The sequence below is a fragment of the Sinohyriopsis cumingii genome, chromosome 6, assembly GCF_028554795.1.
Source record: "Sinohyriopsis cumingii isolate HCF-2022 chromosome 6, ASM2855479v2, whole genome shotgun sequence".
Lineage (NCBI taxonomy): Eukaryota > Metazoa > Mollusca > Bivalvia > Unionida > Unionidae > Sinohyriopsis > Sinohyriopsis cumingii.
Window position 1 is genome coordinate 29,340,958 of NC_142966.1, and position 18,936 is coordinate 29,359,893.

Here is an 18,936-nt window from a genome sequence, read left to right on the forward strand (position 1 = left end):
TCAAGCACGCAATAATTCTCCAAAGTAACAACTATGAATTATGACCTAAATTTCTTGATTATCATAATTGTGAATAATTATGTAACGATAATAATGCAGCACATTCTGTCTTTGTCAGTGTGACAGGTACGTTTAAAGTCTAAAGGAAAGACGTTCGTCAACCTGAAATAGCAAGTGCCGCGTATTTATTCAAACATCAGTAACACTAATACAAGTACTGAAATACTCATTTCTGAACACAGGCTCCTCAATACATAAGCATAGATGAGTTATATTTTCTAATGAAAACCGATTAATCAATTGATAATAATAATAATAATAATAATAATAATAATAATAATAATAATTTGCACCGTTCATTTGCTACATAATATTGATATATGACATGGGATGCAAACTAGAGATATGACAGTATCGAAATGGCAGCACTTTCATGAATTTCATGGTTAATGTGGATAATATAATTCGTTTGTTCCTCATTCATTGTCCATATAATGTTATTTAATGTCTGACTCAGGTTAAACTTGTGCGAATGATCACAGCGATAAATTTTCATTACTATTCACTAATATATTTTACTACAGTCTATGATGTCATCTTTATTTTCAGTGACAATTTACGTGTTTCGGAAGTACAAGAAGGGTTTCATTAAACATAAGAATTTGGAATATACACGTATTCGTCAGTATAGTCGCATCGAACTTAATTGCCATGCACCATCATAGATATCAGTTACAATGGATATAGCGCCGACAATAATAATAATTAGTGCACCTACAATGGCTGATGTAGTCGTGATTCCAGTCACACAAGACTAACAGATGCAGCTGCAGAAAGACCACTGCTAAAGCAAGACCTAACGTTTCTATTTGCGGTCGGTGAAGTTCCCTTGGTAATTTCATTTCGCAGATGCTGTTTCGTTTCGATTATTATTTTTCACGCCTGTAAGAATAAGGATCCGCCATAGTTCTTCAATTAATAACACGTTCATGCATTTTAATTGCTCGACAGGAAAACCTGTCCTGCCAAATTATCCTGCGTAGGCGCAATACGCCGTTATATTTCCAACCAATCATTTTCTTGTACTGGCACAAATGGCATAATCGGTTATTCGAAAAAATTATGTATGTGCCTAGGGAATACTGCCTCCTCATGCTCTGGCATTACGATCGTTTAAAAACATATTGATTACGCGTACACCTTTAAATCTAATAATCATTTTTGCCCATTAACTGTTACCCGAACAAGTGCTTTTCTTCAAATAACAGTCGAGATCGTTTTTATCTCAACTGAGTCAATGTTGGTAATTTGTACCAGACCTTTAACAAAATTAAACGACAATTCATACCGACGTTTGGAGTCTTCGTGTTCACGCATATATTATTTGAGAAGTGGAGCATAATCATTATCCATGTCGACATCTCCTGCCATCTGGTCCAACTTCCCGCCACTGGTAAGCCACATCACTGTGTCAGATTCCGTTACATATTTAATATGATAAAGTATAACGATAAAAACACAAACAACAAAGATGAATAAGTATCCTTCAAGATAAAGGCTGTATGCTTCGAACTGAATTGTATCTCCGGTTATTCGTGATGTTGGCATTGCAACTATGTACAAATATATAAGGTCAATATCTTGCCTCATAGTAATGGTATTAGTGATCCGAAATCAGGATTATGATGCCGTTTATCATGTATTCATATTTCCATTAGAAGCCCCATGCTTTTTGTTTCCTGTGATGATAAATAAATATGTTCCGGACTTATGCAGCTTTAAACATGTGATGTTTAGGTCTACCAAAACCATTTATGCAAGTACAGAAAACAAGTCGGCAATTTCTAAAATTTTAACTGGGTTTTCTTCTTCGTAGACTTTTATTGTTGTAAATTTCGCTCTTAAAGTTACTATATGTGATGGCACTTTAATGATCTGCCAATCCATGTATTGCTTCCTCCCACCATTGGCTGTACCACTAGGCTTTGATATACGTGATTGACAGACCATTGTCTCTAGTTCCACCATTGCCAGTAAACTCAAACAGTTATCACAAAATCGCCTTTGAGATTGACAATAATACCTTCTATATTCACATTAGATATTTAAAGCTTATCAGTTTGATCTTCAGAAACCACGAGCTCACCTGGATCGACACCAATAATAACATGATTAATAGTCTAAGACAAATCCGCTTTGGTGGCACATGAGATCAAATTCACATCAGAACGGTGTAGTCGAGCTGAGTAATTTGCGAAATTGCGTATAACATCAAAACGTACTTTAATGTGAAATCAATAAGTGGATGCGTAGTGAACTCTCCAGTACGCGCAACATTGTCAAACTTAGTTTGGACTGCCACCCATGCAACCCAGCGAGTGCCAGGGAAATGTTGATCAATCTAGACTGGCGATAACAGTTTCACGTGTGCGGGGCACATTCTATGCAAGATCATCTCACATACAAACGCTATGAAAATGTTTGATTTTGCCATCGCGAGTAAATCAATATTAGTCAACAGATGAGTCAACAATAAGGCCTTCTTCCGCCAATTAATGGAAGACATCTGCCCCATGATATTCGACGACTCGTGCCCTAAATTCAAAGAATTCTTCCTTTAAATACGGCTGTGAGACACTATGCGTATACCAACCGTCTTTTCAAAGCCACTACTGATGCAGTTTCGAATGCCTCTAAAGCTGCAGCTTTTGAAATCTCTAGAGCGGCTGTTTCAAACAATGCTGGAATCGCTGGAATAAAGGGAAAAAAAATGACTCTAGCATTGGATGGCATTTGTGCCACTACAAACTCGGAAAACTATAATATCTCTGTGGCATTAATGTGCTTGGCCGAAATAAGATTGCATTGTGTTTGTGCCAACCTCACGGGACATTTCCAGTTAATTTTGCCTGAGAAAGGTTTAGTGTGACCCCACACTTGTTTATTGATTTTCTCAAAGGCCTACTTTCACTTCGTGATAGGACAATATAATATAAATACGTGATAGGTTTCATTATCAATTCTACGGATTTTCAGCAGGTGCATCGACGATTCGCACTGGACCACCAGCACCCTCCAAAAACAGTGTTTGTCAGTAAGTATAACAGCATAACATCTGTAATTAGCACCACAAGTATCTACAAGTGCATGAAAATATATGTAAACGGCAGACTTCTGTACGACTGCAAGTGTTCCGGTGAAAAAAAAAACTCGGGTACAATTTACTAAACTTTTGTTGGGAAATTAGCAGACAAGTGTTTTGATGCCGGTCCATATACGCCTACAGATTGCAATATGAACGTGCAATACGAAGTGTGTCTGGTGCATAGTAAAGCCGAAAATAGCGGAAGATTATTGATGGCCGTTTAACAACAACGACAGTTCTGTCACTCCTAAGATATCAATTATCATTTTACTATGTTATTGACTATTTTGTTCATTTACATTTTGAAATGCCTCAAACACATGTTTTGGTGTAGCAAAATCATTTTGGATACTTATTTGCCACGCACAAATTTCAGCATCTGTGGTATGTGAGTCTGCGGTATGTGCGTATATGAATGATTTCAATGTCGGAAACTTCGTCTTCTTCTTTGGTTACGCGTTGTATCTTTGGCAAGTAAAACGTTCCTTTTAACACTTCCCGGTCATGTCTTCCAATTTATAGACGGCTGGATGACGGCCACGCAATGGTTCAGTGACATCAAACGATTTGGTGGTCCAGTCGGGTAAGTAACCTTTGAAGAAATTGCGTTTGGGTTTGCCAATGCGCATCCAGTCTCCTTTCGCCAACACTCCACTCTCGGGAACGGTCACAGTCGGAGACGTACCAAACTGACGCTCGAACAGTCATTTCGTTTTCGGGAGTCACTTCTTGAGGGCGGGGTTACGATTGATGCTCTGATAGTAAGATTGGTTGTAAGCTTGCAAATCGGTGCAGTCAGACGTCGATGTACTTGATAGTGTGTTGATGCTTAAATTATTTGCGCATGCGATCCTTCAAGGTACGTCGGAAAACGTTCGACGATAACGGTTTTGGTAGCGGAATTCTCTGTTGTGGAAAACTGAATTACTTATTGGTTTATTTCTTTGAAAAGCTTGGTTCATACATTTGGTGCCTTTATTGGTTTACCATCAAAGAGGCTGATGGCCACTATGTTTCCAAACCAGCTTTAAGACTCGTACTAACTCACTGCTCAATTTGGCAGTCAATGGCACGACGCTGGCAAATTTTGAAAAGACGTCCATGACACAAAACTTATGTTTGTAACCACGATCGTACGTGACCGAATGAAAGACATCGACTAAATCGGCTTGCCATTGATGATTGATACCTTGCAAGGTGTACGTGGCTTGTTCTTGTAACCATCGCTGCACTTGAGGTAAACGGACACTTTTCAGTCTGGTTTTGACAGCACGATACAATTTCTAAACACCTCCATACCATCCAGGATGGGATGGATCGTAGTAAATGCTGGCTAACACCTTATCCATATTTTTTAATAAGTGACCCACTCTTCACTGATGTTACTTTTGATGGGTCGAAATGTTGGTTTGGAATCAGGTTTACGTGTCCGATGTGCAACTAGAGTAGAAGTCGAGGGTAGTGGTGGCGGTGGTGATTGTAATTGGATGGTTTTGGTCTTCTTTTCTTCTGGCTTCCCTTCTTTATTTTAGACTTCTGTCGAAGGAGCAGTGGATATCATATTTTAACCTAAGGTTTGAATCCTTCGCGTTGAGGGGTGGGAGAAGGGGTCAACAAGAACGTTGAAATCTTACAGGGATGGGCGCTGCTGACAGTGTTTGAAAGACTCCTCGTGACTCTTCTTCCTCAGGCATTTGTGGAGCTGCCTCTGTCTCGGTTACTGACGGTAGTGATGGTGGTGGTGATGAACTTTTCATCAGGGTCTTAAAATCTTTCTGAGTTGGCAGAGCTTTTTCATCTAGAGCTTGCTGGTGAAAAGGTTTGCAGTCGCTGCAACAGTTGACCGTACTGTTGCGATTTTTCGTTTTTTGACAAATCATTGCGATCCATCAACGATTGCAATTCTCGTTGTAACTGGGACAACTCGGACAAATGCGGAATAGGAAGCAAATATGGGATCCGTTGTTGTTTTCCAACGATGGTGTTCCATCCATCGCTTATAAGGCACTAAGCCAGTGTTCGTCCTACCATTGGATTTCTATGGTCACCTCTGAGATCTTTTAATTCCAGAATCCTCCTTTTATGCTAAAATACCTCCCATGAGTCCCTAAGTGGGCTCTACTATTGCTTTGACAATATGTCCTAACAGGGATAAAATACTCTGCGTTGGACCAACATTTGTTTCTTTTGACGGGATGGGAATTTTCTTTTTGGACCATTTGGAAAAGAATGTGTCGATATTTGGCTAACCATTTGATCTGATGTGGAGACAAAGGTATCGTGCCTTTAAAGTCATTCAAACATTATTCGCTCATGGTATCGTTGACGTCTTAGAAGGTTGCATGAATGAGTATTTCGCATGGATAGAGAAGCTTTGGACTGGACGGAAAACATGTCCCAATATTTGACTAACCGAGAAGAAGTCTTTTCCATTTCTTTTCATTGGGAGATGAAGACGGATGTCTTCTGGGGATGACAGCTTTGTTTGTTTGTCGATGACGTGACCCACGCCCATTTAGCTTTTGTGGACTATAGTTTCCTCAAAAAGGTAACAATTTGTTTTCATAAACCACCAAAGAATCCTTCAGCTCGGTTGGTCCTCTCTTTCTTCAGACTACTGTACATTTTCAGGAGGTGACGTCAATACACAGCTAAGCATTTGTTCATGACGAAACTGCCCTTTTCCTTTTCCTTTTTGGACAGAAGAATGACTGTGGTGACGGTGATCACTTCTTTGAGGGGACGTTTTGGGGCATTCAGGAGATTGCATACACACACACTAACACACACACAACACACACACACAACACACACACACACACACAAATACGCTTAAGACTATAGACATGTGTCCTTTTATCTTATTTTTGGGGTGTTATTTTTAAATTATTTTGTTTTCAAAGTGATCAAACATATGTTCTATAGGGCAAAAACATCCTGCCCTTTCCTGACTTCTCCTTTTCTTTGGACAATAGGGTGTTTTCTTGAGGTGACGTCGATGCATGGTTAAGCGGGTTTTTTTTTTTTGGATGACGAGACTGTCCGTTTCTTTTTCCTCTACTTTTTTGGACAGGAGAAAGACAATGGTGATAAAGGTCTGCACTTCTCTCAGGGAGCATCTGTTTGCATTCAGGAACTTGAAAGCAACGCCTTTCTTAGGTCTTTTTTCTTCTCGAGTGCGTCGCCACTGACTTCATTTATGTTGTATTAACTTGATGACAGACATCACGCGTCGTGAAGGCGTTCGCAAAGGACCAAATTGGAACAGGTCTTACATGGATAAACCAGTAAACTCTGTAACATGTCCGATCTCTTGAACTTTGATTATGGAGGCAAGTACATTGTGAGCAGCTGACACTGCAGCTAAAGAGCAAGATACGTTCGTGAAGAAGCAGGTTTTAATTGTTTCACCAAATTAGGAAGAAAGGTTGTCAAATTTGGTTTGGCAGGCATCACCAGCAACGGAGAAGTGGAAGAACCAGAGGCTACTGCAGACCCGGTCACCTTCGTTGAAGGACGTGGCTAGGGGATGTAATGTTGCGTACTGGCCAAAGTGCCTGTGTTCTGGTAAGGTGATCTATGGAGGTTTGCCGTTTATTTTTCTGAGCATTTTTCTTTTTCTGTGGCTGTAATCTGGTCTTAACACCATTGCTCTTTTTCTTCTTCTGGGTACGTCAGGGAATAATGTTTCTTCTGGAGGACTTTGGGGGCATTGGGATCCCATTTAAAGAGGGAGTAAATGATGCCACCTCCTTGAGAACCGCTACCTCCAGGTTTCAAAAGATTTGTTTTTAGGTTTGAGTGTCGATTCGAGGATCGGCCTATTGCGTCGAGTCTACTTTGTTTCTGTCAGAAATCATTTGGTTTTCATGGGGAATGTGAGTGCTACCTTGCAGTAATTGACGTGCTGTCACCATAAAACATCGTAAGACTTCTTTTAAACTGGCTTCTAAGACACAATCACGTATTTGTGGATTTTTTTCGGGACTGATACCGTTCTGAGCACGAATTTGATGGGAAGATGAGACTTAATGGACGTCATGTTGACGCTTTATGAGACAGACCAGAAGTGTCAGAGGATTTTATAGATATTTTTGTTGTTGTTGTTGTTGTTGTTGTTGTTGGTAAGTCGACGACGGATCGTGTACATAACAGACCCTCCGTCTTGGAACCAATGGTGACACAGATGGGAACAAAATTGCAAATAATTGGAGGGTTGGTTTTAAATCCACGATGAATAGGAATGTATGGTTTGAGTGGCATCGTCGTACGCATGAATCATCTATGGCGTTGCTAACTGTTTCGGTAAGGCTTGCACTTGCGACTTATCTCAGGGGCTTTTAACATGATCACTTGATGAGCATTGCTAATGATGGTGGGATAGGCTTAACTTTGTTGAATCAAAGTCTGAGTGATGTAAATGACACTGGCAATACGACGATGCCCTTTGTGCGTAAAGTACAGTTTAATGTCTTCTTTGTCTTCTCCTAACATGTCGTTGAAAATGATCAGATGAGTTTGACTTAGGTCAGACAAGATCCCGTCTTCTTCGCCAGGAATGCCTTCCACCAACACGATGGAATCGCCTTGACTTTCTAGCAAGAGACTGTACGTCGATTGCAACTGTTTGTAACACCAAAATATAGGCTGAGGTGGAGGATAGATCAAATGATGTTTATATTCGATCAAACGTTTGACAAATTCGGTTTTGCCTGAACAGCTGGGTCTGGCAATTAACATGTTAAAGGGATGGCTAAGATACAAGGCCTCCCAACTAGCACGATCTTAGTTTTCATCAATGACTTTTAAAGTGAAGGAAGAGGGAACAGAGACAGCAGAGGTAGCCATAGTGCATGGAATATCACTTTTGACACGATGACAGAAAAATTAAGAGATTTTATACTTTTTCAGGACACGTTTAGATTTTTTTTAAATGGAACAACACGAGAGACAATGATATATAAAGTAGAAAAGGTTACGTACATTATCCAAATACACATCAAAACGATGAATGTGGAACGTAAACAAGTCTCTGTTCAACATCTGTTTTGACGAAGGTGTGGCGTCTTAGGGACAGTATATAATGTTCTTATAGAGTCTCTACATTTAGTATAGTCATACATGTATCTTCCCGGAGTAGTCTTTAAGGAACATCCATGTCGATGGCAGTCCTGTCTTGAAGTGAATTGTTTTCCTCGGTGACGGGTTCTCCTTCTGACACTGTCAATAACACAGGATTAAAAGTTACTTTTTTCACTGGACATGTGAATTTAGGATCACAACTCATAAACATAATCTGCCACTTCTTTTGTAGAGGCCTCAAAACACGCACTTTTCCTGAATTAGTCTCTCGTGTACATTTAAAGGTAACATTTTCATGGAGGGGAGGTACATCACTGTACAGATAGTACAGAGCCTACAAGCAATGGCTTGAAACAAAATCCCAAAGAGCAAGTCACTGAGACACACAAGACACGACGACCCAAATTCATGGGATTTAGGGGTCGTAAAAGAAGTTGGTAATCTAGCACTGAATAAATAATGTCGCTGATTTCCTTCCACGGCAATCGCTGTGTTATGAGAGATGAAAGTTGGAACATTCTAGTCCGTTTTGATACCTTGTTTTTAAGTATAAGTGTACTTTTTCCACAAAACTAATCGTACTACGTCGTCGTATCCAAAATTGTTTAGTCAATAGTTCACACGTCAAACACTGCACAGATTTGTCTTCTACAGCGAAAATGGGATAGCGTAAAGGATTTCGGTAATCATTTAACTCTTCCGTTGGAATTCGACATAGTATTGCCACTTTGATAGAAGTAGGATGAGTCGCCAAGAAAGTCTTCTGCTCCTCGTCCAGTTCAACAACGTCTGGCCGATGAAACGTTTTTAAATGAATCATTGCTCTTATATCATTCAGGTATCTCTGTAAATGCTTTCTCTCAACTCACTCCACAAGGAAGCCACGAATATTATATTGCAAAGTATCCGTCTAAAGATTACTGAGGCCGTCCCACTAAAGGTATGGTAGTGACGATCAGGAGACCATCGAGCATGTTCCAGGTAAGCCGAATCTTTCTGCTCCCACTCGTGAAGCGACACACCACAACTGAAACACTTGATTTCATCCCCTTCGCCCAAGTACATAAATCCGGCTCGGACTAATTCTTCGGGTGTATGTACTCCCAGATAGTTGGACCATTTATTCAGAAGGTTTGGAATTAACGTTCAAAGTCGCTGAAACGAATATTAGTCTTTGACATGCTCATTTCGCTGAGGGTAATATGAAATCGACAGGACTTTACACAAAGTTGGATGACATCCGTAGGGTGGTAGTCGCATGGCGTGAAGGATGACGTCCACCATAAAAAGCAAGAAAAAGAAAGAGTGCACGATAACGAGTGGCATCACTTTCGCATCCATAGTGTTTGACATGCACAACATAACTCTCCATAGTAGGTATGGTAGTAGTAGTCATAGCAAACTTCCCATGATGTTGTACTGAGTCACTGAGGTCACAGCGTAAGGCATCCCTACAATCTCAAGGCACATAATTGCACTCGAGTTTTCTCGCGCTTGATACTTGCTATTTAAAAGTATTCATCTTTCTCGCTGAGCAATGGTAATTACGTTGCATTATAGGTCTTGGACGTTTTAACTAGCCGTAAAGAAGTCTCGAGCTTGTAAATCTTTTTTTTTTATGTCCAGTTTTGGAAATGTTCCTTTTCTTCTTCCTGGACAACAGTGCTACCTTCTATGCGATAATGTCATAAATGTACCGGAGTGTGATGGGTGAAAAGGCCATAGAAAGTGCAGAGACCATCGAGTTTGTTCCAAAATAGCTGAATTTGTATAGATACATCGATCCATTTGCAACTTCCGACCATACCTGAAACATTCTACTTGGTATCCCAATCCAGTCACAGGTCCCCAGTAGACAAAACCTGTTCTAGCTAAAACATTCCAAATAGATAATCCTTCACCTGCGAAAATGACTTCCTGAGTTTGGTCATCCTTGTGGTATTTTAATGGTAAACTTCGTACACTTCTAACAGCTGGTATGCCAGATCCTGTGCATTAAACAATTTCATGCTGACCAACGTTCCCGTCAAAGCGCGTTCCTCCTGGGTGTGATGACAAGGTCGGCTTTGGCTGCACGTTTCAGAACAAGTACTACACAGTGGAAACGTCAGTTTTCCTTGGCAATGGTGAGGTAAAACGGGATGCTAAAATTCCGTGCCAGGCAAGACTTTACATTCAGTCAATCCTTAGTATCGTATTATCAATGTTGTCCAGGTCAAAGTGATAATATTTGTTCATGGAAGGATACAGCATTTGGTTTCTTCTCCTTTCTTCCCATCGGTGCGGTACATCAAACATGTGGCATTCGTTCGTCTTACGTTCAAATTGTGCCGCGGGTTCATTGGGTCCTCCGAATTCTAACTTTCCACGATGCTCTTAAACTCCTAATATGACTTCAAACGGTCATCATACTTGTGTTCCCACATTTCCACCACTTGGTATTCTTGATGTGCTAACCTTAAGCGCTGCTGACAAGTGGTCTCGTACAAGTCATCCATGCTACGTTGCAAAACCTAATGTTTAGTGAAACGTGGAGGGTTGCAGACGGAACATCCGTAAAATAAGCAACCGTTAAACTTGTACGCGATCACTGTGTTTTCTAAGTCGAACCATCTACCGAATGCATTCCGATGGTTTTTTCGCCTCCTCTGTTTCGGCATATCGGGTCCACTTGTCTTCCTTGTCGCACACGTAATGTAGCCAGCGTAGGGCTTTGACCTACCATTGACGTTCTTCGTTTGAAGGCTTATCACAGCCAGGGTGTTTTCGAAAATGAATCGTTGGCGGTACGCGCTTCCGTCGATACCTCCGTGCTCCATGAACAGTTCTCAAAATTTTTCACAGCTACGCCGTACAATGTCCACATCGGAACCAAAATACTTTAATATTTCTTCCTGAACATCGAAGGAGTCTCAGGCGTGAGAGTGGTACCAAGCGTAGAAAGTTTCTCTTTCTTCGGTATGCATGTTGTCGAGGTCGTTAGTCGTAGTAGTGATCCGGAGGAAAATGGGGTAGAAAGCGTCTTGGGTGGCTTTGGCAGTGAAAAAGTGCGGTAAAAGCCATTCGCCATTTCTTCATTCAAAACGTTTCAGGCATAGGGTTAAAAGGTATTGCCAAGTAACTCATCTTATCTTTAAACTACACTCATCCCAATAGTATGGAAATGATTTTGACTCCGTTCAAAGTGACTTTAGGAAGTTCGATGCCTTTGTCCGTATAGTATCTGAAACGAACTTGGCCATCGTAGCCCGCGAAAGTGTGAGCCATCACCGTGGCATGGCGATGGCAATCTCAGTAACCTCCATTGTCCTCTTGGTTCCACGTCTAGTCGATGGGGTCTAAGATCCAATTGGCGAAATCGGCCAGTGTGTTAGGTCCCCGAACGATTTTTTCACGTCCTCTAGGATTATTGCTGCAGTGAGAACAATGACTAAAAACGGTTCTTGGATGATTATTGCACGCTTGGTGAGCCACGCAGAAATTAGGAATAGGAATACCAGTCTCTGGCATGCATTCGAAATCGAAAAAATGAAATTGCCTTTCTTCTGGTCATCTTCCTCTTGATATTTGGAATATTATTTTTGAATGTAGCATTCGTGTTCCAAGTCCACGATTTCGCGACAAATGTGACATCGTTTCTTTCTTGAACATCCGTGTAGCTTGGCACTGTTGGTATGTATGACGTGTGCACAATTCAGGCACAATCTCAGCAGCTGACAAGACTTTTTCTGCTGTGGACCTTGCGTTTTCAAATGTTGTTAGTAACAGGTAGGACTGACTTCGTCAGTACAGAGTTTAGGGGCCAAACATCCTGATCATTGTGATACACACTGTTTGTATTCATCTCGATTGTTATAGACATAGTTACATTTCTCACAAACATATATGTATCCTGAGAATCCAGTGACATTGTTAAAGGCATCGTAATATTGATCGTGATGACAGACGTGAATGTATTTTCCGTCTTTTAAATCTTAGCAACGAACTTCTTGGGGGTGTACGATCAAGGTGCAGCGTGGAGCTATAACGTCCTTCAATTTGTGCATGTCAGGGATGCTACAATCGGTGTCTTTTGATATCCCCGCTTCATGTAAGAGATCTGCTTCTCTTTGTTGTTTGGCTCGGTCCGATCGTTTAATAGTTTTCCAGGCTCTTTTCCATTTTACCGTGTCGTTCTTAACGGCATACGTTCGTCACTGCACAATAGCCCTGGATAAACACATCTGATCTTGATGGTTAATTTGGACGAGGCTAAGCTTGATGACGCGATGGTCGTCTGCCAAAAACACCTTTTTTGAGTCCGGTCCCAGCTTGAACAGAAATGTTAGCCATGACAGTGTTACTTTTCCATTGGTGATGTGAAACGTGTCTTTGGATTGTTGAACGTGTTGAATCGTGTCGATGACTTTGAAAGGTGTCATTTCTGATAGGATGCTAAACTCGATCCAAACGGGGGACTTCAGACTGTAGTGGTAAAGGGAAAGTCGCGTGCGATGGTCTTCTTTGGCTTGACATTGCTGTTTAAGTGTGGTTAACAGAGAATCCCATACATCGGTAATGAACTTCTTAACTCTGCCAAAATGTCTAAGAGTACCATCACCAATTGACTTATACTGTCCTCCTCCTCTCCTAGTACTTGTTTTGTCTCTGCTTCTTCTTCTTCTTCTTCTTCTTCTTCTTCTTCTTCTTCTTCTTCTTCTTCTTCTTCCTGTCGTTTACTTCTTGCATCTTCTTCTTCTCGCTGTTGCGGTTGAAGGAGAAAAGCTTGTTCTGCTTCGTTCTGCTGTTGGAAACTTTTTACCAATTCTTCTTTCTATCTCTATCTAAATTCCTCGACGTGTATTAAAACAAATTCTGGCAAGAAAGAGAAAAAATCCACTACATCACAATTAAAATCGACATCTTCTGGAAGTTGGCCCGTGTTAGTTTTGGTAGCTGCTGATATGTTATCACTCCTCATCGCCACGGCTGTTGCACCACAATTCATCGTCTTCTTAGTTTCCGTCATGTTCCAAACCAATATCGCATTGATTCACTGCGCACTGATGCGAACGCACCTATATAGGGAATGTAACGTCACAGGTAAGTATCTTTGGATTGTGACTGAATTGTAACACGCATAGGGATTGGTAAAAAAAAAACTCAATACGTTTCGATCCGCTCTTCCACTATAAATAACCCGGATTCACTTCATTCCCTTCACCATTTCTGATGACAATATGTGGACTAACGTTGAATCATCTACCCTCCTATCGTCGATGCTGTTCAGCACAGACTTACCCATGTATGTCAAATAATCATGAGCTATCACCCAAACTGATACGGCCCTTTGGAAAAGAAGGATATATGTGGAGAGACATGGCTGTCTGAAACGAGTCCTCATCTACGGTCCAGAGATCAGAAGAAGTTTCAGAAAAAAAAGAAGACCTATGGGATGCCCTGTATGTTAACGGAATGATTTTAACACAAAATAGGGCCCTTTTCAGGGCCACTCCATTGCTCGATAAGATATCTATTTCCTCTATCTAAAACATTTTTAGTCTATTTTATATTATTTGTGTAATAGATTTATGTTCATAAATATATGTATGTGCCCTATGTCTCTGTCCCGCCAGTCCCGCCCAGCCAAGTGTTATTATTCGAATAGTTTATGAACTAGCTGAACGTACCCGCCACCGCTACGTGTCACCCTCTACCCTCCACCCGCTACCCGTTGAACTAAATGAACTTAGCGGCTACCCACTACCCGCTTTTTTCCGCTGTCAGTGTTTGCTGTTTGGCCCAATTGAGGTCAGCCCTTTGCAACATTGTTGCCAATGTCCATTACCGTGAAGTCACCCACGTGTTCCATTCCTATTGTCCCTGCACAAAACTCAATATTTTCTCTTGTCACTATATTGGTCCAGGGTGTAATGTAATGCTAATTCCAAATGTCGCTACAAATGTTGTCGCTATAGTTGCCCAGGCAGTTTTTGTATGGAAATCCTCATTGTCGTTATAGTGGCCCCTAACACTTCTACTATTGACGTAGTTGTTTTCAAGTGTCTGATCCCTGTCCCAGAACATTAAATTCTTGACCCCTTAACCTCACATTTAAGTATCCGGTTTTAATAATGGATGAAGAGTTCAGGGATAATACACATGTACAATCGAATAGATGGATAGTTAGACTGCATAACATTTCTGCCTTTTGAAAGCACGGATATTATAATGCATTTTCTTTGAGTGCATACGGAAGTAACCTAAGTTAGTTTAAAAATTACAATTAAACTTCGGGCTAACGAGTGTTTCCTTATTATAAATATGTAGAGCAAGAGTTATTGTCTAACACAGAGGCCACATTACGTATTATAGTTAGGTAGGTCATTTAAACTATTAACTCATAACTTTTGTGTGGATGTCTTATAGCATTACATTCTTTGTATAGACGTATGTCCATATCATTTTATCACATTGCAATACAATTAATGAATAGGCTTTAATGCGACCACGTTGGTGCCAGAAACTGACTCGGGTTATCCAGAGAAAAATGAACATTACAATGGTGGATTGCACATATCGATAACATCATCAAATCCAGGACCAAGTACTGTAAAATACTTGTGACACAGAACACTGAAAGTCAAGTGTGATATCAGGGTGCATCGTTCTCATAATATTTTGCCGCTGAAAAATTTCTGAAACCCTTCTTTACCATGGTCAGTATAAGTTTAACCTTCACGATTATACAGAGGTGGTATTAGGTCACGGGCTTAACCCGAATTAAAATACAAAGAAAATATCGGATCACATTGGTGGCATCCATAGAGATAAATCATCTTTGGTCTAGTCTTTACACCCCATATATTATTTCCACTGCGAGAAGCATAGATATGAATATATTTACATTAGAAAAGAATGTGCTAAAGAAACCAACTACTACTAATAGTGCTACTAATACCCCATTACAACTACCACTACTACTACTATATGATCTCATCTGTAGCATATAATAGCTCTACAACTGTCTACCTTCGATATCAGCCCTATTGTTATTTGACTCAGTGAGCAGAATTCTAAGGGAATATGCAGATTGTTACTGGACTGAGTTTAAATCGTAAAGTTTTGCGCTTGGTTGGCAGGGTCCTGTTTCGTAAGTTGGCCCGTGGCAAATTTCTTAAGTTAAGGATATGGTGTGACTTTTTAACTATTATTGTTTACTATTTAATGATATGGATATGTTTGTGAACTGAGTGCTTCGGGCTTATGTAGCTCTTGAAACTGATGTTATGTATGTACACCTTCCATATTTACTCTGCAGTATGTTCATAGTGAAATGCCAATAGTTGGCTAGGAAGAAGCGATAGCCACCCATAGGCATAGCAGTAAACACATGGGTTTGGGGCAAGTAGACTATCTCAAAAACCGGCTTGGATGACAACTATTTTCAGTTACATCAGCCTGTTTAGTACACACTGTTTTACAGAATTTTCATCTAGGAAAAGAGATTGTGTTTGCGCTGTGAGCAACACATGGTGTCAAAAATGGCCTTCGGACATAAAAAAATGCAGGTATAAATTTGGGACTGGGGTGCATAAACTTCTGCTATGAACTGCCATTGACTTCTCTGGTCAAGTGGATAATATTTGTAGGCTTTGTTTTTATATTGGTATCCAAAAATATGGAACATTTGGACCTCACTTGTGTATTTGACATTTTATGATATTTTTATACTAAGTCGTTGATTGCGGCATTAAATGTGTTCATAAAAACTGTCCCCTACCCCTTTGGCCTACTTCGGGGCCATTTTGTAGCCCGTTGCTGTTGCACAGAGTTGAATATAATGTTGATTATTAAACCTTTACAAAGTATGCTATGCTAGCCGTATACGAATCCATGTAAGACTGGGTGCCTTTATAATGTGTTATGTTCGTACAGAGTGTACAAACATGCATTGTCATGAAGATGACATTGATGGACTGAGTGATGTTAGTGGTTTGGTGGAGATATTCTGTGATATATTGTTCAGTACAATGGGAATTGCTATACAGTGCCGGAGAAAGTGATCGATAAATCCAGATATTTGCTCTGTGGCGTTATTCTTACAAGAAACGATAGCCTTTAGGAAACTGTATAGCCTTTAGGGAGCGGGTAGAAATGGCAAGGTTTTTGCTCAGCAGGAAACCGGCAAGCGAGTGTTGTCACCTCCTTAGAGGATGTCCTCGTTAATATATAAATTTGAAATGCGGACAGATCTTGGTACAGTTTTCTGGTACACATTCAGGTCCAGGATACGATAAATTGTGCAAACCTGATGTTGAGCATAATTTTGTATGTACGCCACCACAGGTAAGTTACTTTTGCACGTAGACCAGTCGCAAATAAATTATGTATGTAGACCAGTCACTAGTAAGTTAATTTTGTAATTCATTATTACTGACAGATAAGTTCAGAGTCTCGTCATATCAAGCTTATGATTCAAGGTAGTCATTATACTGCTTCTTTGTTTTCCTTGCAGCTTTTGGAATGCTCTTTAATTGTATTCTTGACTGGGAACATGTGCAACTTATCTTGTGATATATATTTATTATTTCAAATTATATACTGGTACACCTATCCATAGGTTTGCCGTTATATACAAAGTATCAGTGACAGTTACCTCTTTAATGTTGACCTAGATCATCAAGAAATGGCATCATTGATCATTATTAGGTGTAAGTTTCCATCCGATTGTCATCGTCTAGTCTTATGAGCCCAGTGCGTTTGAATGCAGAGTGAGTTTCCATTTCATGGAGTTTTCCAGAAATATATATGCATAAGAAAATCTCAAAATTATTCTTCTGATCGGACAGTGTTTTGCGCATCTTAGGTCACATGTATTTTTACAGCTATATAGCTTTACTGGTACTTAGTCACGCCAAAAAGAAGTCATCAGCATATATTTCTATAGGTATGTACAGGTAATTACTTTTTCCAAGACAAATATTGCAAACTTTCAATCGAAAGAAGCGTTTAAGGTGTCTAAGCCGATTCCCATGAACTTTCCTTACATGCACGCCACTGTAATCTATGGATAAAACACATAATATTGAGACATGTGATTGGTCGTATTTTAACTGGACGCGTGACGTAATAAAATCTTTTAGTCAATCTCCAAGCTTCCCTTTGATAGGCGTTCTTGAGTAATGTTGTACAAATGGAGGAGTGATGACAAATTTGGAACGTTTCTTTAAAAATATGTACGTTAGCGACAAACTTCATTTAAAACGTAACTCAATACTTATTGAAATATCTGCTGGTGTCTTCACTTGGGCATAACAAAGTATTCATAAAGCTGAACAGTTCTACAAATACTGGTGACTGGGACCAACAGACGAAATATACTAAACCTTGACATTTTTTCCATTAAAATTGCACCTCGATTGCTGTGAAGTGTCACCGTCAAGTCGATTGATGTAAAGTGTTACAGTAAACAAGATTGCTGTAATAAAATTGCACCTGAATGCTGTAAAGTGTTACAGTAAACTAGATTGCTGTAAAGTGTTAAACTAAACAAGATTGCTGTAAAGTATCACAGTAAACTGGATTGCTTCTAAAGTGTTACAGTAAACTAGATTGCTGTAAAGTGTTACTGTAAACTAGAGTGCTGTAAAGTGTTACGGTAAACTAGATTGCTGTAAAGTACCACAGTAAACTAGATTGCTAGAAAGTGTCACAGTAAACACAAAAGCTTCAAAGAAATCGGGTACAAGGTGTGCTACATATTAGAAAGGTTTTAATTCGCTGTCTTCGCTAGAAGTATAATACGTGATGGCTTGGACCCATGCTAGTATCAAGCATACGTCGAGTTTCAGTGGATGTATTTCGAAAGACTATGGGGAGTACAGTTGATAAATGTGCCGCATTGAGTAAAGTGGTGGCAGGGACGAGCATTTTTCACCTAAATCGTTCCAGAGCCCTGAGTCATATTTTGAATTTCATGTGGTAAAACGAGATCTAGGTTAGGTGAACGAATCGGAAATGCTAGGGGTATGGCTTGGAAATACGGGTTAAACGTCCATACTGATCCCAATATCATCCATGTAAAATTAAATTAAAATGCAGCAAATTACCGTGTGTGTTCATTAAACTACACTTATGCCGTGAAGTAGATGAAATATAGGTCTCATCAATAAACCTATGTTATGAGAATAATCTTGTTATGATGCAGCGTTGACGTCCATGAGAAATCCGTACCGATTTTAATGTACAGTTATGCACTATGATCATACATTGTTGTTTTCACATCTCCATAGACATACATAAATGATCCTATGCTATTATACGAGTTGTAGATAAACCTGATTTTAGCATTACTAACCACCAGATACCTTTAGAAACAAGGAGAGACCTCTACCGGCCAGTAAAACATTTTCTGAAAATAAATTTACTTCATGACTACGATCAATGGCAGTAATAAATTTAATAATACTTAAAGCCTGTGTTGTGGCGATGAACAATTAGTATTATATGCAGGTCACGAGGCTAGTGTTGGATATTTATATCTAACCGAATAAAATAACTTCCCTGCTTTGGCAGGGTATATGTGACACATAGCTCGAACCTGTATTATCTGATAGTTTATAAAGGTCATGTACAGAGAATTCTATTTGTTGATCGAAATGAAATGCAAAAAATGTAAGGTGTCTAACGCAAAGGCATCACGTTTCTACTGCCTTATGTGTACATTA

General features: G+C 39.9%; 1 protein-coding gene across 1 annotated transcript in view; it reads right to left on the bottom strand.

Moving 5' to 3' along the window:
- The window catches only part of LOC149796565 (receptor-type tyrosine-protein phosphatase alpha-like), an 84,621-nt gene that overhangs the window by 34,742 nt on the left and 30,943 nt on the right, over positions 1 to 18,936 (bottom strand). The window lies entirely within an intron of this gene.